The sequence below is a fragment of the Diabrotica virgifera genome, chromosome 6 (assembly GCF_917563875.1).
Source record: "Diabrotica virgifera virgifera chromosome 6, PGI_DIABVI_V3a".
Classification (NCBI taxonomy): Eukaryota; Metazoa; Arthropoda; class Insecta; order Coleoptera; family Chrysomelidae; genus Diabrotica; species Diabrotica virgifera.
Genome location: NC_065448.1, coordinates 112,120,983 through 112,146,543, shown reverse-complemented (window position 1 = coordinate 112,146,543; position 25,561 = coordinate 112,120,983).

Genomic DNA, 25,561 nt, shown 5'->3' with positions numbered 1-25,561 from the left:
TGATTTTCAGTAGTAATTTTACGAGAGCTCTAAAATTATCGATTAAGTGTCACGAGGGCAACAAGTCGATAATAATTTTAGAGATCGAGTTCGCTGAGATTATTTCATGAATATAACTGTCTTTTTAAATCATTTTAACTAATATTTTATTGATATCGTCAAACTGAATATATTTGCTAAGCCTGTTTCTTGGTGTTCTCTGTGACAAATTGTAAAACATTAATTGTCATTAATGTCACTAAATATTCATTTTTGCATAGTAACGAAGGGCATCTGACGTAATGCTTGACGACGGGATATTATCAAAAATTATTAGGGATGTTCACTAATTTTTAATTGTAGTCAAATTCAATAGATTATATGGTATATACAGCTGTTTAAAAATGTATATTTTTTAAAATAAATGAGTTCATAAGGTTGATTTTCTTGGAGGCTAGAAAAACGGTACCTTGCAGCGAGGCTACGGTGTGTGACGCCAGCAGTCATATCGTCTTTGATCGACGACTAGTTTTGTATACTTATTTGCTGTGTATTTAAGTGTATTTAAGTGTGTGCAGTTCTTTACGTATTTAGTTAGTAAAAATGAAACGATATAAGTGGTGTTTTGTTCCTTGGTGTGTAAATAGCTCTAAAAACAATTCTGACATGATCTTTGTTACAGTTACAACTAATTTAAAACACAAAAAGAAACGTAAACCGAAAGCATCAATAAAAATCAAGCTTTTCTCTATTGTGAAGATCACTTCTTTATTGTAAGTTATGGATCTTTACCTAATTAAATGAGTTTTTAAATTACTCATTTTTACCCAATTCTATGATATGTTTTAGATTTAAGTTAGCTTGGCTATAAAAAAATAAATTATAAAAATTCTTAATACCTACAGTCGAAAACTTCGTATTTTGGACTTCTAAATATCTGTTTCTAAATATCCAGGCAACGAAATGGGTTAGCAAAAATTTATTTTTTACAAAAATACAAAGTACCTAGTTTATGATCTGTCAATTTGTGTGGAAGTTTAATAGACTTGATGTCCATAACATAGTAATAAAATACTTATTTATTACCGACAGACCCTATAAACTAGACATCATTTGAATTTGTAGGAAATTGTACATAAAATGTTTTGATTTAATTGAAAAATTGCTAATGAGTTGTCAGAGCACCATATGTGCCTCCTGATGAGAGACTAATAAGTTTCGAAAACGGTAGAGGTGCTTGCTGCACTCTCTGATTGAACTGGAATAATGATGCGGCTCTAGTTTCGTGTTATGGTTATTCATTTTTGATTTACAGGTTTACTCGGATTGGAGTACGAAGGGAACCATTCTCGTTGGAACTTTACCGCGCTGAGCAGATGGGACGTGAATTATAAATTGTAAAATTTCCCCATCTTCCTTAGTCTCAGCATCCGTTATGGCTTGCAAATTGTAGAAGCCTCGGAGGTGTAACCAGAGAAGATTTCCATTGTTTTCAGTTTGGTAGGAGGTAGAGTAACATTTTTTGATGTTGTTTGTGATATAAATATCATATACTTAAACAATTCAGAAATCAATATAAAAATGAAATTAAGAAAGCCAAAGTGAGGTCAAATGACCAAATAATATTAAATTCAAAAAATCCAGAGAAAACCATGTGGAACATGATAAACAAATATCGAGGAAAATCAGGGTCTTCATTAGAAGATCACAAGATCACGCCAAACCAGTTCAATGATTATTTTTCCCAAATTGCCACTAATATAGTTAAAGACATTGCAAAATTAAATATTGACTTCATTAATAAAATTAATTATGTCAATCATACAAACACCTTTTCATTTCTTGAAATTACCTTTAATCAAACGAGGGATATAATAAACAGCTTAAAGAATAAAAATAGCCATGATATATATGGATTTAATGTTAACCTTATTAAAATGATTAAAAATATTATTATAAGCCCACTCACTAAACTAATAAATCTATGCTTTAAAGAAAATAAATTTCCATCAGTCCTTAAAAAAGCAATTGTTACACCAATTTATAAAAAAGGGGACGTTAAGAATCCAGAAAACTATAGACCTGTTTCGCTGCTTCCAATAATCTCTAAAATTGTTGAAAAAGCTATGGCAGTACAAATAACCACATTTTTTGAAAATAATAACTATTTCTCAGACTCTCAGTTCGGTTTTAGAAAGGACAAATCCACAGTACTTGGCATACTGGACTTGGTCTCACATATTGTAGACTCCTTTCATAGGTTGCAGTTTAATACTGTTCTGTTTTGTGACTTGAGCAAGGCATTTGACTGTGTAGATCATGGAATGCTCTTGCAAAAACTCAAAAAATACAACTTCTGTCCTTACAGTGTAAAACTAGTTCAATCTTACTTAGAAAACAGAACACAGGTTGTGAGGGTCTCTGGGGTGTTATCGGGGAAGAGTGTTGTTAATATTGGGGTTCCCCAGGGCTCTGTTCTGGGACCCATTCTCTTTCTAATTTATATTAATGACCTTACGAGCATTAACAAAAATGCAAAGTACACACTCTTCGCCGATGACACCACAGTGTCTTTTACAACTGATACACTTGGGGAGTCGCTTGAGGGTTCTATGTCTGCACAGTCAGTGACCAATGAATGGTTTTGCGTAAACCGATTACTGCTCAATGCAGCAAAAACCAACAGAGTTGTTTTTTCTCTCAGAGACACACAGAATGTAAATGATGGTATGAGCAGTGTCAGATTTCTGGGTGTATTATTAGATCCCAAGCTTCAATGGGGTGAACATATCAACAGTCTAAGTAAAAAGCTAGCAAAAAATCTGTTTGTACTTAGGAATCTGGCATCTAATGTTTCACATAAAGTCTTAATAACAGCGTACCATGCAATTTTTCAGTCTCATCTAGCCTATGCCATTTTAGTCTGGGGTCATTCAGCAGAAATGTTGACAGTCTTTGGTTGGCAGCGTAAGGCAGTTAGAGTTCTTGCTGGTCTTTGGTATAGGGATGATTGTAGGCAAGCATATAGGTCCCTAAGGATTCTCACTGTTCCATCTCTATATATACTTGCGAACCTAATATTTATCAAGAGGGGAGGGGCGCACTTTGAAACCCATGAGAACATACACCAACATGACACCCGATATAAACACCATCTCGTGCCAGCCTACTGGAGATTGAGGAGGTGTCAAACTGGGCCAGGATACTGGGCTATTAAATTTTTCAACAAACTTCCAGATAGTTTAAAGTGTCTTCCATTAAATCAATTTAAGAGTACAATTAAAGATATTTTGTTAGAAAATGTTTTTTATAGTAATGAGGAATTTCTTGCATTTAAATTTTAGGATTTTATGACTTTAAGCAGTGTCCATTGTTAATGTAATCAAATTTAATGTGATTTTAATGTTAGTATTTAATGTTATTAATACTCTTAGTCGTATTGTGCATCTTTTTAATTTGTATTGCGTCCAAATCTTTGTGTAATATTATTTGATATGTGTTAAACACTTGTGTTATTGACATGAATAAACGAATCTGGATCTAAAAGCTCTTTGGGTACAGATTATATTTCCAGAAGCCGATGAAAATTGAATAAACATTTTAGCAACAATTATATTGTTAATTAAAAATTTACGGTCGCTATAGTAACCACAATAATTATTATGCATAAGAATAACTATGATTTTTGCATAAAAAGTAACTAGACCTATCTAATATACTTTACAGAATTGAAATTGGACTATTTAAGAGGCCTCAGGAATATTTCAAAATTATAAACAATTTTTTCACTTATAATCAAACAGAATATCTCGGGAAATAGTAGATTAAATTAAATTACGGTGTTGCCAATAACGCAGCAGGACGCTTCTTTTAAAAGAAACATTGTTTAATTTCGTCAAGTGGTTCCTGAGATACAAACGGTCAAAGTTGACCGGCATGTACGGCGAAGATGCAAATAATAGGATGGTAATTTTCAAACAATCACATAAATTTCTGTCTCCACACAAATTTTTATATCTTTCAAAGACTCATTACTTATTATATTATTATAATAAAAACTATTGGTATTACGAGAGAAAAATACGAAAATTTCAATAAAAAATAAGTTGGAGAAAATGGAACCTCAAAGTTCAATATCGGTATACATTAAAAACTCCATTTTCTCGGTTTCCTATGGAGCAATTTTCTTTATCTTTTTTTTGTTCCCAAGTAACTCGAGGAGAGCCATCTAACTAGCGCAGTATTAAATGTTAAAGTTGCTTTTGTTTTGTTATAATAAATTAGTTTTTTTATAGGAAATCAAAACTACATATTTTTTCTCGTTGTAGACTTTATTTAGATAAACTTACCACAAGTGTACCTTTTAACGTTTAAAATACAAATACCAAAAAGGTAAGATGGTGAATGGACATTTACTCCGAAGCCAATAATGCTCAAACACACAAACACAAAATACAGATATTCTCATTTGAAAGCTCTATAATTATTTAAACAATCTTTGTTTAAACAAATAAATTTTTTTTATACAAATAAATAAATTTATTATAGCACAACAAAAGCAGTTTTGACATTTAATAATGCATTAGTTAGATGGCTCTTCTCGAGTTACTTGGGAACAAAAAAAAAAGATGAAGAAAATTTCTCCCTGGGAAGCCGAGAAAATGCATTTTTTTAACGTGGCTCTCTTTGAGTTACTTGGGAACAAAAAAAAAGATGAAGAAAATTTCTCCACGGGAAGCAGAGAAAATACATTTTTTTAACTTATTTAACTTTTTAACTTTGAGATTCCATTTTCTTTAATCTGATTTTTGATTGAAATTTTCTTATTTTTGGTATTTTTCATTCGTAATACCGATAGATTTTATTACTATAATGTATGTTATGAGTCTTTTAAAGATATGAAAATTTGTATGGGGAAAGAGAATCGAAATAAAAAGATGAAGGTTCAAAAATTGCCATCCTACTATTTACATCTTCGTCGTACATGCCGGTCAACTTTGACCGGTTGTATCTCAGGAACCAGTCATCGAAATTAAACGTTTTTTTTTATTTGAAGCACCCTGCTGTGTTCTTTCTAATATTGTTTTCATAATTTAATTTAATTAAACATTTACTGACATATTCTATTTGTTTATAAGTCAAAAAATTGTTTATAATTTTAAAATATTCTTGAGGCCTCTTAAATACTCCAATTTCAATTCTGTAAAGTAAATTCGATAGGCCTAGATACTTTTTATGCAACCATCGTAGTTATTCTTATGCGTCACAATTATTGTGGTTACTATAGCGACCGTAAATTTTTAATTAACAATTTAATTGTTGTTAAACTGTTTATTTAATTTTCATCGGCTTCTGGACATATAGTCTGTACATCAAGTGTTTTTATATCCCCAATTATTGATAAATAATTACTAAACTAAAATTTTAGTTGAAAATTAAAAATTTTGTTGGAAAAACCCGCATTTTTCGAGAAAAATTTTCGTCGATGTAAATCTAAAAAACATTTCTGTATGCAGAATTTAATTACGGTGAATTTCTATTTGAGTGTTTTTGGTGTAAAGTTAAAAACTTCGAAGTTATAGAGCAAAAATTAAAAAAAAACACGATTTCCGGCGCCATTTTGTTATAAAAAAAGTAGCACACCATCTCCGGACTTTGCATACCTATATTATTAATATTTAGAATCATAAGATTCGATTCCGCAAGAAAATTGCTGGTAAATAACTTTTCCCAAAAATCGCCTATTCTCCGATAATCTGCCCAGACTATAAGGGCATTGGCATGGTACAGTTGATTTCGCAATCTAGTGTAATGTGTAGAGTGTGTGTTGAGTAAATATTCTTCGTAAAATACAATGAAGTCAAATTTAGTAAGTAACAAAACGTTTACTAAAAATGAAACGAATGTATATTTACATTACACTGAACTTATTCTTCATTCGTAATAATGCTATTCTGTTTAAAATTATATTTAATTTTAAGAATACATTTCAGTTTAAAATTGTTGACTTGATGTCTTTTGTGTGCTCATTTGTGCGAAGGGATTCCTTCCAATGATGGAGGCCTAATTTATTTTTATGTCATCTAGCTAAAATCTTCAATTTGAGGATGTACTAAGTTCGACATATTCCTAAAATATCCACATTTAGACGTTTCATGTTCTTTACATTGCCCCACTTTTTCTGACTACGCATAAGTGCGTATACGTCTTACTTTTGTTATGTTAAACCTGGAGATTACTCACAACCTCTGGTGACAAGACCTGTCTCGGATTAAAGATCGTGTTTTTAAATATTTGAACACATTCTATGAGCAATATTAATTATGTTTCTTAACTGTGATTTAAGCCGTTCTTCATGTAAAGTACTACCGCTGTTTAAGGGGACCTACCCTCTGGGTCAGACCCTGTTGTGTTTCTCTCCTATGTATAAAAGCCGGAGCTGCCGCTTCCAGCATTGACGTCATACCACCGATCTATGTTTTTGTGCCGTTGTCGCCGCTTTATCCATATGACAGCAGGAATCAGTGTTTTATATCTCAGAACTGTATCCCAATTTGAACATAGCCGCTATTCACTCGCCGTCAAAGTGCTAAAGTAAATAGGCCTAAAGTAAATAGAATGATTATTGCCAAACTTTTTATACAACTGTTCAACAAATTAAAACATTATTTAGGGCAATTTTAATGACTGGCTACTATTGGTCCTATTGCTTAATATTGCAGAAATTATCGTAATTATTGAACCAGGAAAGCCTACTAAGGACATTAAGTCTTACACTGTTATTAGTCAAATACCAATGATGGCAAATGTATCCATTGTCAAAATGGCATTCTGTACTTTCTTACTTGCTTCTATACGTTAGGTTAGGTTAGGCTAGGTCATAGACATAATTATAATACCTAGATTTCACGCTGCAATCTAAAACTGTTCTTGAAGTGCGATAGAGAAAAATGTTTGTAAACAGAGTAAGCATCTCTTTCTTATCGACTGACCGCCGTGGATTTATCAACTACATGACTCTCCCACCGATTAGATAAACCCATTCGATTAGAAAGAGATGCCTACCCTGTTTACAAACATTTTTCTCTGTCGCACTGTAAGAACAATTTTAGATTGCAGCCTGCAGTCTATATCAAAAACCACAATAAATATGCACTAGAAATAAACAAACCAAGACACGTTAAATGTTACAAAAAGCACTCCCGAATCATGATTTTCAAATTGATAAACTTTGTAAATCATAATTTGGAATTTACAATGTATATACATTGTAAATCATGATTCAGGAGTGCTCCTTGTAGCATTTAACGTGTCTTGGTTTGTTTATTTCTAGTGCATCTTGATTGTGATTTTAGTATAGCTATTATATTTGTATGGGATAGGCATAGATATATAATACACTAGATTTCGCCCTGCCATCTTAAAATGGTTGACGATTGCGACAGAGATAAATGAGCCTATTTGGTCGGTAGTCTCTTTATAATTCAAGAGGAGTATCGACGACGTCACTATCCTACTCTATCGAGTATTATTTAAATGTTATGACAGTTCGAGCGGGTGGTGACAAGAAATGGTCTTTGGTTCAGAACGTGGATAATCTGGGTTCGAATCCCATACCAATTTTTACTTTTTTTATTTTTAATTTAATCAATATTGCGTTTATTAGATACTATTACATCTCTAAAGTAAATATATGCAAATAAATAGGTATATAGCAAATAACAAAAATTGTGTAGGTACCCATAGATTTTTAAAAATATAAAAGCCAATGTTATTCTTTTAATAAGTTTATGGTAGAATAGTATAAAGTAATTGTTAATATTTAATATTCGTACAAATTACCAATAATTAATATTAACATAATGTACCATCGATTTATTATAATTAGACATTATTTGTATTCTTGAAACTATTGTTACATTTTCTTGAAAAGGTAGAAGCAAAACAAACATCATTCACATCATTCGAATAATGCCGAATTTATATTAATAGCGAACGACTTTTATTTTACTATGCAGTTCACAATATTTATCTATGAAACAGTTCGTGAAGTATGCTTTTTGCGAACGCACGCGATTTTTAGAGCACGAGCGACAACGGAGCGAGTGCTATACATCGCGTAAGTTCGCAAAAAGTACTTCACGCACAGTTTTATACAATATTTTATCTACGATAAACAAATAAAATAAAAAAATATGAAAAAAAAATTTTTAAGAAACGCTTTTCTTTAGTTACGAGTGACTAAAATTAAAAATAATATAAAAAAAATCAACTCAAAAGCGAAAAATAAAAAAAATTTAAAAAATCTAACACATTCGTTAAAGAAAAGCGTGGGGCGAAAACCACTTAATTCGATGAAGCCGCGCCACGCTTTTCTTTGACTAATGTGTTGGATTTTTTCAATTTTTTTTATTTTTTGCTTTTAGGTTGATTTTTTTTTATATTATTTTTAGTTTTTAGTCACTCGTAACTAAAGAAAAGCGTTTCTTAAAAAAATTTTTTCATATTTTTTTAATTTTTTACTTTTTAGTCTTACACTTTTCAAACATTAAAATATATCATCATGTTTATTAAAATATGTATAAAACATATGATGTACTAACATGAAAAGTAGTGGAAATCGGCAAAAAATTTTAAACTTTATTGTTTATTTATGAAGCATAACCTAAAAAATTAACGTAAAAAGTGAAATTATGTATAGTTCATATAATTAGCTACAATCTGTAAAAGTTTTAAGTTTTTACATTGTAAAAAGCAAGAGAATTTAAGCATTTTCCATTAAAATCGTTTTTTATTATTTAAACAATTAATAAACATAAAAAAGTTTTTTTATTGACTATTCGTGTATTATTCCCACGAATGCATATGTCTACAAATTTTCATTCATTTGCTTTGGGGAAAAGGCAATCAAATTAACGTCTAAAGATTTGACGCAAACTATCGAATTAAATAAAAGCGTTTAAAAACTGTAACTCTTCGTCACTGGAATTCATTTATATTCTACAATTTTTAGAACTTTGACATTTAAAAATCCTAACTACTTTCAAACCACAAAACGGTCAAAAATTTTGTTGTCAAAGTCATTGCTCATATTGTCATCACCATGACAACGCGAAAGTTAAGGATATTTGATTATATTATAAAAGTGTACCAAAAAACCCATTAAAAGTGTGCGAAAAAGTAAATCCCATTTAAAATACATTGTTACTTCACGCACACTTTAAACCCTTCACGCACTGGTATCTATAATGACAGTTTTCACAAACTAAAAATTTATACATAATATGACATAGACTTCATTGTCAAAATAACTGTCAAAGTCGTGCTCGTTTTTCTTGGATTTATCCAAACAAATATTAATTTTGGCAGGTTTTTGGTATATTCCGGGCTTATTTTCAAGTGTATTGATTTACTAAAAGTTTCTGTTTTGTGTGTTATACGGGTATAACATTATTTTGTTCCCCCATGGGGGAAACAAGTGTAGGGACGTCTTCGTTGACGAAAATGTCAGTAGATAATAGTGAGGCCTCTCTGGACAAAAATGCATACATGGAACCAGAAAAGAAAACTTTTGACCTGCTTTCAGATAAGTATAATATACAAAATATTTGGGTTTATATTGAGAGACTTAATAATGAAGGTAGTCTGTGCAAATTGCATCATATGTGTGTCGCAGATATTTTATTTAAGAAACTTAAACTCACTAACATTGTAGAAATCAAAAGTTTAGGAAAAAATCGCATAAAAGTTATGTTGAAGTCCTTATTGGAGGCAAATAATTTAGTAAATAATAAGTCATTGAAATTGGAAAACCTTAAGGCTTACATACCAAATCATTTGCTGGAAATTAAGGGCATAGTACGCGATGTAGATACGAAATTTAATGTAGATTATTTAATGGAAAATATAGAATGTTCTTCTAAAGTCACTAATATATACAGAACCAAACGTAAAATTATAAATGACAATAAAGTTGAATTTGTCAATAAAAAAATGATAATAGTCACCATTGAAGGCAACGTTTTGCCAAATTTTGTTTCCTTTAATAAGGTATTTTGCCCCGTAGAACAGTATATTACAAGGGTCGTTCAGTGTTACAAATGTCTTTTATTTGGGCACGTATCCGGTCAGTGCAAGAGCACACAAGAACGATGTATGCAATGCAGTCAAATTAAAGAAAAAGATCACAATTGTAGTAAAGAAGTCATATTTTGTATGCATTGTAAGAGTAAGGAACATATTTCAATATCAAAAAAATGTCCTCAATTTGAGAAACAAAAACAAATTAAAAATATAATGGTTGAGCATAAGATGTCCTTTCTAGAGGCACGTAATTACTGTGACAAATCTTTTTCAAATTTTGTAAGCAATAATTCCTTTGAATGTTTAGCAGATAATGAAAGGAATTTTCCTAGTCTGCCTTCCACTAGTAAAAATATTTCGATATCTAAACCAGTCTCTAAAAACCCAACTTCTTTTGCTTTTACTCAACCTGAAATAAATAATACTAATAAAAAAAGAAAATTTAATTCACCAAGTGCACAGACGATTGCTGAGAAACCGATGTTCCCTTTTGTTTTCGGGCCTGATAAGCCTTTACCTGTTAATACAACCGTACCAAATTATGGTAATATTGAAATTAAGAAAAATGTAACAGAAATTCTTTCTACTTTTATATTGCAACTTTTACAAGGTATACAAAATTTTGATGACATACGATCAATCGATAAAAAATTAATAGTCAGTAGCATTGAACAGGTATTGGAGGGTACTTTGATTCATATTAAATAAATAATGCCCTGTCAACCTAAATTAAAAATAATACAATGGAATGCTCGTTCTGCTGTCTCAAATAAAAATAGTTTGATGCATTACTTAGTAAGTAAAAAAATAGACATAGCTCTTATTAGTGAAACATGGTTTAAAAAAAATGTGTTATATAATTTTAATGGATATAATCTGGTTCGTAATGATAGGTCAGATGGTTATGGTGGAGCTGCAATACTTATAAATAAATCAATTTGTTTTACTGAACTAAAAATAGAAAATAATAAGTACAATAATGAAGTACAGTTATGTGCTATAAAAATTAAATATGGAAATAGACAAATTAGTTTTATATCACTGTATAGAGCACCTAAAATTAGATGCACAATAAATGATTGGATGAACATATTTTCCCAGGTACAAAAACCAGTTATAATTGGAGGTGATTTTAATGCCCATCATTCTGTTTGGGGTTCAAATACAAATGATGAAATTGGAATACAACTGATTAAAATGGCAGATGATCTTGAATTTACAGTTTTAAATAATGAAAATCCCACTTTACTAACTTAACCTAATCAGAATTACTCAATGATTGATGTTACTCTCTGCAGTCCTGATCTTGTTAGTAAGACTGAATGGTATGTCTCTTCAGACACTCTTGGATCGAATCACTTCGTTATACATGTGGATATTTGCATTAAAGACGAAACGGAAACAATTTTACCGAAAAATAAATGGAACATCAAAAAAGCGAATTGGCCTTTATATACTTCTTTGGTACAAAACTTTTTTAATAAAAATGGTGATGTTCAAAATAATGTATCAAGCAAATATGAATATTTAATAAATAGTATAAACTATGCTGCTGAGATTGCAATACCACAGTATACAACTTTTAAGCCAAGAACTCGAAATCCGTCACCGTGGTGGAATACTGAATGTGACATGATTATTAAAAAACGCCAATTATCACTCAACGATTATAAAAAAGAAATTAATTTTGAGAACTATATAAAATGTCAATCAATTATGGCAAGTACCAAAAAACAACTAAAAAGTATTGCAAAACAAAGCTGGGTCAATTGGGTTTCTTCTCTCAATAAATCAATTCCATCATCAGTACTCTGGACTCAAGCTAGGAAGTTATACAGAAAATCACCAATAAAATCAAAATCTTTTGAGAATGATTGGATAGAAGAGTTTTTTGACAAAATAGCCCCACCAACAGCAACATCTATGCCTAATGAATCTAAGAAAATCGATACTGACAAAAATCATTTTTTATTTCAACCTATTAGACTAACTGAACTAAGTTATACCTTAAATAATCGTCCTAGCACAAGTCCTGGCTATGACCATATTAAGTACCCTATGATTAATATGCTTCCTGCAATCGCTAAAGATCTTTTATTGGAAATATTTAATGAAGTCCTATATGCAGGTACGGAAGAATTTAAAGGAGCCATTGTCATTCCAATTTTAAAACCAAACAAAGATCCGAATCTGGCACAATCATACAGACCAATTTCACTTATGTCTTGTATTCTCAAAGTTTTAGAAAGGATACTAAAAGTAAGACTTGAATGGTGGATAAATGAGAAAAAACTACTTCCAAATTCTCAGTACGGCTACAGACAAGGATGTGGTACTATGGATGCCCTCGCTACTATTGTAACTCATATTCAAAATGCATATTCTCGAAATACATATGTACCAATGTTATGTTTGGATATTGAAGGTGCATATGACTGTGTTAATTTAGATATGCTAAAAGACAAAATGATTCATCGATTCGAAATACCTTCTCTTCTAGCTCAAAATATTGTCAATTTCTACAAAAACAGGAAAATATATATCAGGATTGAAAATAATAAACTCATTGGACCACGTTTTAATAGCTCAGGTCTTCCACAGGGGTCAGTTTTAAGTACTTTTCTATGTAATCTTTACACAGCTGATTTTCATAATATTAGTATCGACAATATTTCGTTTAATATAATACAATATGCTGATGACTTTTGTATTTATACTGAATCTAAAAAATATAATGATGGCTTAAGCACATTGGAAAATATCCATGAACATTGCCGTGAGTGGTTTTAAAAAAATGGTTTTGAGTTAGCAAACAACAAGTCTAACATTTGTATATTCACTAGACACAATGTACCTCAAAGAGAACAAATACAATTAAATGATGATTACTTTCCTGTTTGTAAATCAGTAAAATATCTGGGTATGATTCTGGATACCAAATTGACCTGGAAACTGCACGTTGATTTTATGCTTGATAGATGCAGTAAAGCACTAAATTTTCTTAAATCAATTGCAAAAACTTGGTGGGGTGCAGATGTTGAAACATGTCTTTTATTTTATCGTTCATATATCAGATATATTATAGATTATGGCTCAGTACTGTATGGATCGGCTAGTAAAAATATTTTAGGTCGCATAGAAGTTTTTCTAAACACAGTATTGCGCTGTTGCATAGGTGCTATGAGATCTACCCCTATTGAACCACTCTATGTTGAAACAATGGAACCGCCGACTAAATTCAGAAGGGAATATCTCAGTCAAAAATTTCTTCTTAAGATCCGATGTTACAACACTTATATAACGTTTATATAACGTTTATATAAAGAAATTAGTACTTTAAATTATTTTGATTTAACAAATAAATATTGGGCTCACAAAAACTCGCCACCGTTATGTGACGCATTTCGAAACACTGCGGATAATAATACTGAACTTGCAGTTGCAAATAAAGTGGTAGATTTCGAAGATTTCTTTGAGTTACTAAATCAAGTAGATATAATACAACCCAGCTATCATGAGCACTCTTTATTAAACAGTATTGTTTTAAACAACTACCTTACAAATTGGTCAAAATCTGTTTGTATTTATACAGATGCATCCAAAAGTTCAAATGGTACTGGTTGTGCTAAAAAATTAGCTAAAAATTCCCTCATCCATGGAACAGTAACCAAATATCAGCCCTGCATTCTAGATGCTTTTGTTTGTTTAAGAAATGAACAGATGAAGAGCTGGAAAACACACTGGGAAAGGTACTGTAACATTTCAACAACACAATACAGTTTGATACAACCGATTATTCCGGAAAAACCTTGGTATAAGAATTTCACCCTCCCTCGCAAATACATATCCAACATCAGTAGAATTATTTATTTATTTAAAATAAACATATTAGATTCGAATATTTGTCAAGAATGTGAGGTTAAAAGTGACTTGAACCACATATTTTTTGAATGCAAAAAGCATAAACACCTAACCAATCACCTAATTAAAAGAATTATAGACCAGAACATCCCACTCCCTGTAAATATTCTCTTTATTCTGTCACTGAATAAAAAGAAAATTTTTGACTGTTTGGTATCTTTCTTGTCGGATATAAAAAAAATAAAAAGAAAAAAAAAAGAAAAAAAATAAAAACATGAAACAAAAAAAAATGAATAAAAAAAAATTAATAATTAAAAAAAATACTTAAAAAAAGTAAAAAATTAAAGAAAAAATCACTAAGAGGATTTAAACCTCCGCAGGGATGAACTGGGTTGACATCCTATCGTAGTGACAAAAAAAAAAAAAAAAAAAAAACTAAAACAAAATACAAAAAAGAATGCATTTATTTTAATATTAAGATTAATATTTTTATTTATTTGTAAAATGTATACACTATGTGTTCTTGATAAACATTAAGTAGTATAATATATTTATATTTATTAACATAGTATGTACATTAGCTGTAATGAGTAGGTAAATAAGAAGTAAAAAAATTGTAATAATATTATAATAACCAAGTTTCACTAATTGGCAATACCTTTAATACATTTACTTTTGATTGAGACTGGCTGAATGACCATAGTCCAAGCCAAAAAAGAAAAAAAAAATGACATAGACTTGATAAATTAATTTTGTAAGGATAAGTGAACTTATAGTGAAGTGGAATTTATTTTTTTTGGTGAGAAATATCTAAATGTTGTAATGTTTATACCTATAATTTTTGTGTTTTAATTTTATTTGTCCGTAGAAAGAATGACGTCCTATACATTGTATTATGTCTCAAAGGATGAATAAGTAGATACCTATTTAAATATTATTTGTATTATTTTTATCACAAAAGAAATAAAAATACAATTCTACTGTTATCGTGTTTTGTTTGCAGTAGAAAGTTTTTAATAAAAATGAATGTAAGGATTATACAAAATCGAAACCACAAAATGCTAATATTGATTGGTAATTATTATTATATTATGAGTATAATTTAACAATACCTATATTAATTTATAGTATGTATTCCAATATTATCTTACTATACATACATTTATTATTACCCCAGGCTGTGGGTGAAAAATAGGTCGATTTCAGGATATAATTCAGGAATTTTTGAAACCTATCAGGTGTTGTAAAGGACGATGCCAGGAATAACTTCTACTAAAATGTAACCAAAAATATTGTGCGCTTTTTTTTTAATTGCGATTTTCATTTGTTAAATTTGCAATTTTTATTGATTTTTAATTTTGTAGCTTAGGATATTGATTTTAGAAAAAAACTTTTTAATAGAAAGTTGTAGTAAATTAAAAAACCTACAATTTGAGCTATGGTATGTTTAATTTTGTTAATTGGTTATTGCAAAACAGCCTGCGAAAGGTCCAAAATGGCCGTTTTTTACAATTGCATTATTTATTGTACAAATAATTTTTTTATTTTTTAAAGCTTTAAAATGAAGATCTTTCAATTCCAAACGTAAAAAAAAATTGTAAAGCCAGATTAACGAATTTGTTGCTTAGATATTATAAATTGTTTATCCCAAGAGGTCAAATGTCGAAGGCTATAACTTTTTGAAAAAAAAATCGTATAGAGTTGGTGAAACATCTTGTTTCCTTCTAAAGAGTTACACTTTCATATTCTGATGTAAATAAATGCGTAAAACATTTTTAAACCTCTAATTTTTGGGTTTGAAAATAAGGGAGCAAATTTCGTTATAAACATTTAGAGCTGAAGCGGCCCTGTACATCCTATGAGTTTTTAACTTACAGATTATTGTTGCTGAAGATGAAACAAAGACTTATAAAAAAAAATAAAAAATTTCTACGACCAACTGAAGCCGAGATAATTTTTGGGTTTGAAAATAAGGGGGCAAATTTCGTTATAAACATTTAGAGCTGAAGCGGCGCTGTACATCCTATGAGTTTCTAACTTACAGATTATTGTTGCTGAAGACAAAACGAAGATTCATAAAAAAATAAAAATTTTCTACAACCAACTGAAGCCGAGATAATTGTTTTTTTTTTCTTAAGTCGTAGTGCCTTTATTTATAACAATTAAGAAATTACTTTACAGTCATTGACTAAAGAAAGACTTATGTTATCTTAAAATAAAAATTATTATTAAATATAATTACATTTAATTATTAAAAATTATTTTTAAAATCGGTGCTTTTGCGAGCGGCCGAATTTTGCAAATCGCCCGGTTTGCTTCAAATCCGCGCGGTCGGAAAATTTTTGCGTAACTTGTATTAAACTTTGACAGAAAACAATTTAATAATATTACCATTATAATATACAGTCTATTTACCACTGTATTTGTTTTTCTTGATAAACTTTTATATGTGAAATTTCATTTCTGAAGAAATAATATTACAAAAATGATACATATATATGAAATATATAACTATATTTTCAATTTTTTCATTGTTATATAAATATAATAATAATAATGTTACTTCTTACTATAATATACAATATAAAACTTTTTCTTCTTGTAGTGACTATTCTTTTTGGATTTCACATATAAAAGTTTATCAAGAAAAACAAATACAGTGGTAAATAGACTGTATATTATAATGGTAATATTATTAAATTGTTTTCTGTCAAAATTTAATACAAGTTACGTAAAAATTTTCCAAGCGCGCGGATTTGAAGCGAGCCGGGCGATTTGCAAAATTCGGTCGCTTGCAAAAGCACCGACTTAAAAAATAATTTTTAATAATTAAATATAATTATATTTTATAACAACTTTTATTCTAAGATAATATAAGTCTTTCTTTAGTCAATGACTGTAAAATAATTTCTTAATTGTTATAAATGACGGCACTATGATTTAAGAAAAAAAAAACAATTATCTCGGCTTCAGTTGGTTGTAGAAAATTTAATTTTTTTTATAAATCTTCGTTTCGTCTTTAGCAACAATAATCTGTAAGCTAGAAACTCATAGGATATACAGGGCCGCTTTAGCTCTAAATGTTTATAACGAAATTTGCCCCCTTATTTTCAAACCCAAAAATTATCTCGGCTTCAGTTAGTCGTAGAAATTTTTTATTTTTTTATAAATCTTCGTTTCATCCTTCGCAACAATAATATGTAAGTTAAAAACTTATAGGATGTACAGGGCCGCTTCAGCTCTAAATGTTTATCACAAAATTTGCCCCCCTTATTTTCAAATCCAAAAATTAGAGATTTAAAAATGTTTTACGCATTTATTTACATCAGAATATGAAAATATAACCCTTTAGAAGGAAATGGGATGTTTCACCAACTTTCTACGTTTTTTTTTTTCAAAAAGTTATAGCCTTCGACATTTGACCTCTTGGGATAAACAATTGATAATATCTAAGCAACAAATTCGTTAATCTGGCGTTACAATTATTTTTTATGTTTGGAATTGAAAGATCTTCATTCTAAAGCTTCAAAAAATAAAAAAAAATTATTTGTACAATAAATAATGCAATTGTAAAAAACGGCCATTTTGGACCTTTCGCAAGCTGTTTTGCAATAACCAATTAACAAAATTAAACTTACCATAGCTCAAATTGTAGGTTTTTTAATTTACTACAACTTTCTATTAAAAAGTTTTTCTCTAAAATCAATATCCTCAGCTACAAAATTAAAAATCAATAAAAATTGCAAATTTAACAAATGAAAATCGCAATTAAAAAAAAAGCGCACAATATTTTTGGTTACATTTTAGTAGAAGTTATTCCTGGCATCGTCCTTTACAACATCTGATATGTTTCAAAAATTCCTGAATTATATCACGTTTTTTCACCCACAGCCTGGGGTATATCTGCTAGATGTACTTAGGTCCATTTTCCAGATATAAAAATATCAGTGGTGTCTTGGTGCGGGAACGCGCGGAAACGCGCGGGAACGCCGTTTCGGCACTGGTTAAGAAAAAAAAAATAGAGAATTTAGGTTTTGTAAACAAAAATTAGCAGTGCGTTCCGGCATTGCTAATTTTGCCATGACACCACTGAAAAATATCTAATAAACGCAATATTGATTAAATTAAAAATAAAAAAGTAAAGTTAGTATGGGATTCGAACCACGATTATCCACGTTCTGAACCAAAGACCATTTCTCGTCACCACCCGCTCGAACTGTCAAATCATAATACTCGATAAAGTGGGATAGTCACGTCGTCGATATTCCCCTTGAATTTTAAGATGGCAGGGCGCAATTTAGTGTATTATATATCTATGGGGATAGGTTACCAGTTAGGTTAGGTTAGGTTAGGTTAGGTTCAATATTATCGGAGGAGGTTTAACTATCCTTTTACTCGACTTAAAATGTCTATTGTGGCTCATCACTAAGTTGAAGTTTTCCCTTCAGCACAGCCTTTTTAGCAAAATCCGTATTATGGCCTTAGGTGACACTTACGAAATGTCCCATAAGAGCTCCTAGAGCTTATGTAGAGGGATTCTTTTTTCAGTGGTTATGGGTTGGATTTTTTGGAGTGTTTATATTTCCTTCCTGAGGGGCCATTTTGCCGAGTAGGCCGCGTGCTCACCGTTGCAGTTGGGAGTATGTGGTTTAGGACAAACTGAGGATTTGTATAGACCGGAAGTAAAGCTTGTATTATATTTTTATGCTTTCTGTGTGTTTCCGGGTTTGACTGCGCGTTGAATAATTTTGCTTTTTAGAAAAACCATTATTTTGACGACCTTTCTGCAAGGTCGCAATTGCCATTGTCAAGTCAGGTAGTTTCGCTTCTCGCCATGGCTTGAAGAAAAGGCAGTTTACCTACGAATGAGCTGGAAACGAAATATAAGCATCTAGAAAGGACTACCTCAAACATAATTTTTTTGAAATTTTACCGCTGATACGAAACACCAAAAATGATGCCTAGATACGTTATGCTCTCGGCAAATATGCGCTTGGCGAAAAAATAATTGACGTGGTGAATGACTCATTCAATTTTGTATCGAAAATAAAATGATCATCACCAATAAAAATAATCCGTATTAATAAAAATATTGTATTCTGATATTCAATATATTCCGGGATAGCGACGAGAATCAAAGAAAATATTTTTATGTATTTCGGATTATATCTATCGATATCCAAGACGTTTTCTGCATTATTCAAAGTATATATACATCCAAGCAGGCAGGCGGAATAAATATACAATCGATTGGGAAGTGAACATGAGTTATATAGGAGTCCAGCTGTATAGAGTGCAAATCATTCGGAACAACTAATAACAATGTATCTAACGGCCACCTACAGAATCACGCTATCGAACTGGTTATTGTACAAGAAAGCAGGCGGCAGTATGCTATATACTATAGGTCTGCGGCCGACTTGTGCTGTAAGGATCCTCCGGCCACTATCTCTTCTTTCACTATCCAGAGGCGTTCTGCCGAAAGCCACCAATTTTCTAACATAAAAGAAAATTGGATGAGATACGTTACACTACAAAAAATAGTTATTGTGATTAAGAAACATATAAAAAAGTAATTGTATACGTAGTATTATAAATATTTACGACTAAAAAATACAGGATACTTTTTTACTTCTAGGAGACGAAAAGAAATAATTGTGATTTAACTTGGTCTACAAGGTTACTAAACACGCTTTAAACAAAGGCATGATAGATATCCTCGATTAGCAAATCTATGAGGCATTCGAAGAAGATAATACCTATAAAACAGATATAAACAATTTTATATTTAAAGAAACGAGTCTCTATAACTAAGGTCACTGACACATTTTCAATTAGTAATAACAATATATAAAACTAAAAATATAGCAGTATATATAGGTCTGGATCCCGCGTAAGAAAAAAAGTTGATTAATAGCAAGTTGAAAATTTGTTAATAGCTTAACTGTGTCTAACTTTGATATATTATGGGAACACTGGAGCAGGGGAAGTTTTAATGGTGGAACAGATTAAAAATTTGGAACGTCAGACTACTAAAACGTCATATGTATTTTGTCGGACAGAATTTCCAATTGATTTGTTGCCTTTCATTAAACTCTCATGCAAAAATCAGACTGCTATTTATCACCAACGTAATTTCTTTTATTTGACATGTTCTACGTGTAATGAAAGGGTAACAAATCAATTAGAAGTTCTGTCCGACAAAATACATCTGACGTTTTCGTAGTCTGATGTTCCAAATTTTTAACCAGTTTCAAAATTAAAACTTCCCCTGTTCCAGTGTTCCCGTACATCAAAATTTGTCCAACTACACACCTTTAAGCAATTAACACATTTTCAGCTTGCCATTAGTCAACTATTTTTTGGTACGCGTAATCCAGACCTAATACCTGGAAGTAGCAATTATTATCAAAAATAATATCACTAAATAATGGCATAACCCCAACTGGATAAAACATTATACACTATTAAAAACAGTAGAAAATAGTTATTTATGAAACAGTTCGTAAAATATGCCTTTTGCGAACGCACGCCATGTTTAGAACACGAGCGACAGCGGGGCGAATGCTATACATCGCGTAAGTTCGCAAAAAGTACTTCACTCACAGTTTCATGCAATGTTTTATCTACGATAAACAAATAAAAAAACTGTAACTCTTCTTCACTGGAATTCATTTCTATTCTACAATTTTTAGAAATTTTACATTTAGAAATTTTAACTTCTTTCAAACCACAAAATTGTCAAAACTTTTGTTGTAATTTATTGCTCACATGTCATCACCATGATAACGCGAAAGGTAAGGATATTTGATTATATGAAAGTGTGTCAAAAACAGTGCGAAAAAGTAAATCCCATTTAAAATACATTGTTACTTCACGCACACTTTAAATCCTTTATGCACTGCTATCTATAATGACAGTTTTCACAAGCTGAAAACTTATACATAATATGAGATAGAGTAGATAAAATATATTTTAAAACAAGAAGGCACTTCCCTAAAACTTGCATAAAATTTTAAATTAGAAAAAAATGATACAAACCACAACAGAACATAATTTAAATTATAAATCAAAGTAATAAGAGTTGTTTTCGTTTGGCCCCTAAAGACGATTAAAATCCAAAGAAAATTCAAATTGTAGCAGCCAGTCCAAAACGCGCACTCATTGGACATGACTCATATCACTATAATGTTTAAAGTCAGCGGCATTAATTCATAACATTTGGTATTCGTTTACTTATTGTAATAATTTTATGATGTAAAAAATTTTATCACAGTTTTATAAACCTTTAGATAGTTGCTGTGAACTATATATTTCATAATATTTGAATGTTTTTGGTAAAACAATTTTTTTTAAAATTATTGAAGAGGGTTTTTGTAAAGGGTAGTATGATAACTTACCCATTATGAACATACATTTTTATTATTGTGATTAATTTATTTTAATTTTATAGTAGAAACAGTTCCAGAATAATATTGTATAGGTAAATATCCTTCAGTACCTACATGGTGGGGCATTAGTGTGACAAAGTCCAATTACTCGTTTCTCGTAAGAGATAAGAAAAAAAGTTATTTAGGTAAAAGTTGGACAACTTATAGTGTCATAATTTAAAAATATTTTTAAAAATACAGGGACGCGCGTATTGACAGGATAACACAAACTTATGTTTTTTTAAATGGAATACCCTGTATATTTTTACATTTTTGGATTCTCCTCAATGTTTCATTTCTTAAAATATAGGATTTCCTAGTATTATACGAGGTATTTTAAAAGATAATTACGTTTATTTGTTAATTTCGTAGTAATATTTACACCCTGTAGAATTGTAGTGATTTAACATTAAATTTTTATTTTATGTTCAAACGATTTTAAATATAGTCTACTATTGTTACACATTAACAGTATAGCAAAATGTTAAATTTTAGTATACAGGGTGGGTCGAAACTCGGAATAAATATTTGCTGAGTTTTCTTAAATAGAACACCCTGTATTTTAGTATTGCAATGAAATATTTTATGGTAATTTTTTATTTCTTAAGCATTCCCTATACATAATTTGTAAGTTGTTAGTGATTCTTTAAGCCAAACATTAATTTCAAGAAAAATTACTTAAAATTTTATTAGGTGGCTGTGAAAATATTGAATCAAAAATAATTTTTCAAAAAAAAACTACATCATAATCTAGTCTGATCCATAATTTATTATTATTGAATGAGATATCCAAATAAATTCGTAGTTAAGATTGTTGGTGCGCTCAAAATATTAATAAAAACATATAATATTTTGCTTAGTCGGCTATGACACTAAATTTCCTTAAAAATTTGACATTATACTATTTTAGAGTTCTAGTTGCTTTGTTACCATTACTAATATGAATTTTTCTAATGAGGAACTGATTAATAAGGTTTTTGTGCCAGTGGAGTATAACAAAAATGTGCTACTAGCAATAAGAATTATGCATCAGAAATTCCCTGATAAACGACAACTAAGAAGAGAAACGTGAAAATATACTAGAACGGTTTCAACTGACTGGACACTTAGGTTATGATAAATCTGATCGAACAAAAACTATTGTAAATGAAGAAAACAGGAATTAAATGTAATCCTTAGTGTCACTGAGGATCTGCATATTAGTAAAACCTTTCTTACAATCTAAGTGTCTAGTATGTTGAAATCGTTTTAGTATCCTTTCAAAAGATTCTCCTCTTGGTTATTGTCTATCAGGGAATTGCTGATGATAAATTTTTATTGCAAGTAACTCATTTTTGTTATACTCTGCTAGCACAAAGCCATTTTAATCAGTTCCTCATTAGAAAAATTTATATAAGTCATGGTAACAAATCAACTGGAACTATATAAATAGTATAATGTCAAATGTTTGGGCAAATTGTGTATCATAGCCAACTAGGGAGAATTTTGTATGTTTGATTAATATTTTAAGCACCAACAACCTTAACTACGAATGTATTTGAACATATCATCCAATATTAATAAAATAAGGATCAGGATAGATTATTATGTATTTTTTTTGACAAACTATTTTTGATTGGATATTTTCACGGCCACCTAATAAAATTTCACGTAATTTTTGTTGCAATTAATGTTTGGCTTAAAGAATCACGAATAACTTACAAATTAAAGCAGTTAGGTATAGATAATGCTTAAGAAATAAAAAAAGTACCATAAAATATCATTTCATTACAATACTAAAATAGTATTGTCACAATAAATGTTCCATTTAAGAAAACTCAGAAAATACTCATTGCCAGTATCGACTCACCCTGTATACTAAAATTAAACAATTCGCTACAATGTTACTGTTTGACAATAGTAGATTATATTAAAAATCGTTTGAATATAAATAGAAAATTTGATGTTAAATCACTACAATTCTACAGGGTGTAAATATTGCTACGAAATTAACAAAAAAACGTAATTATCTTTTAAAATACCTCGTATAAAATTGCAATACTCTATATTTTAAGAAAGTAAACATTGAGAAAAATCCAAGAATGTAAAAATATATAGGGTGTTTCATTAAAAAAAACTTAATTTTGTGTCACCCTGTCAATACGGACGCCCCTGTATATTTGAGAATATTTTTGAATTATGCTACTATGTGTGTCCCAACTTCTACCTAAATAACTTTTTAATTTTCTCGGTGAGTTTTCTCCACTGTTTCCTAACTCTGGTTTTTTCTTTACATTGTCGTATACCCTCCTTGTTAAGATCGTTTACTACTTCTTGTAACCATGTAGGTAGATTATGGTCTTCCACGTCTTCTTTTGCCAGCTGCTGTCCATTCCAATACTTAAAATATCCAATCCTGTCTATTTTTTCTTATCCATATTTACCTTATTTCTACCTCCTTTTTAACTACCTTCTTCATTAAGCATTATTGTCTTTTTTTATTTCTTTTTATCCCTATGTGTATGTCCGCTGTTTCATTTATACATTTCTTTATATTTCAACATTATGTTTCTATATCGTTTTTATGTTGCAGAATTCATCCTTACATTGTTCCTTCAGTTTTTTGTTCATGTCATCAGCATACTTAATCCTTATGTCTGGAGCATTCAGTTTTTCTACGTACCATTTGTCTATTGTTGTCATGTTTTTTAGAGTTGTTTTGAGTTTTTGTCTCATCTTTGCAGTCACCATAAAATGGCCTGAGTCTGCATGTGCATGTGCACCCCTGTAGGTTCTCAGGTCTGTTAAGGCTTTCTTCTGATAATCAGTTTATGGTCTATTTGAGACCATGTTTTTGGTCCGGGGAAATCCCTGTTACTTTATGGTATTTACAGTGTTCGAGTTTTGTACTAATGATAATTATATTGGTACTAGCTGCTAGGTTACATAATCTTTGACCGTTTTTTTTTTTTCGTGTAATGTGTGTTTACCTGCTACTTGGTTAACGTGATCATCCTCACCTACTTGGGCGTAAAATATCCCATTACCAGTACTGTTTCTTCTTTAGATAAATTCTCCATGTCTCATTCAAGTTCCTCATACATTTTGTATCTTTCCTTCACAGCAGCACTTTTAGTTTGGGGCTGGGGCATATACGTTCGTGATTGATATATTAAATGGTTTGGTATTAATTCTCAGGTAAGCCTGACGTTCATTTATTGGTTTAAATTACATAATGTTATTTTTAATTTTCCCACATTTATGAAAGCTACTCCATATTGACCTTGTTTTCCATGCTCCGAGTACTGCAGTGTGTAGTTTTTTTATTTATTTCTCCTTGACCTGCTCATATAATTTCTTGAATTACTGCAATATCAATTTGGTATCTTTCTAGTTCTGAGACAATCTCCTGCATTTTCCTTGTGCGTGCGTTGTTCTGATGTTCCACGTACTTATTTTAAGTTTATCACATTTTTTTTATTTTTTTTTCTTAGTACGTTTAATTTTATCTCATCTATTCAGGTCCTTTTCCTTTGTCATTTTTGTCTCCGTTCTTTGTGGCGTATCCGATATTTGTTGTTTTATCAGTTTTTTTACGTGTCTTGGTTTGCCTCTAGATCATTCGTCTCTTTGTTCCATTTTCATATAGCCCCGTCAATATTTAATTTTTGATAACTTACTCTGGTATTGAGGGAAAATTTTGCAATTTTCCGTATTTATTGTTGTATCTTCATCTCTTATAAGACGTGAGAAATGTCATTATAAAATACTATGATGTGACGTTACAAGGGTTCGCGTGCTTTTTCGATCGTTTCAAATGATTTACATACACAAAAAATTTTAGATTTGTATCTCGGGACAGGAAATTAGGGTCCTGATCATTAACGTTTCTAGCCGATGTCACCCGAAATCACGCGCTATTTTTCATCTAGTCAAGTGCATTTGAAATTACCATTTATAGTTCTACGTACATTATCATTAATGCGTTTTTAGTAGTGTCTCCATTGTAGAATTATCTCGCTATCTAAAATTGCTAAAAGCCCCTAAATTGCTGCCTCGAAATGAAAGTTGACTTTGAGGTCGGTTATCTCGAAGATGTTTGGAGATATCGAAATGCAGTTTCCAGATTTGGATTCAAGAGACAAGCGTTGCAGGGCGGCGACGCACGAACGAACGAACAAACAGACTGCGAATTTATAAATGAAAACAAAATTTTCGTTGAAAATATT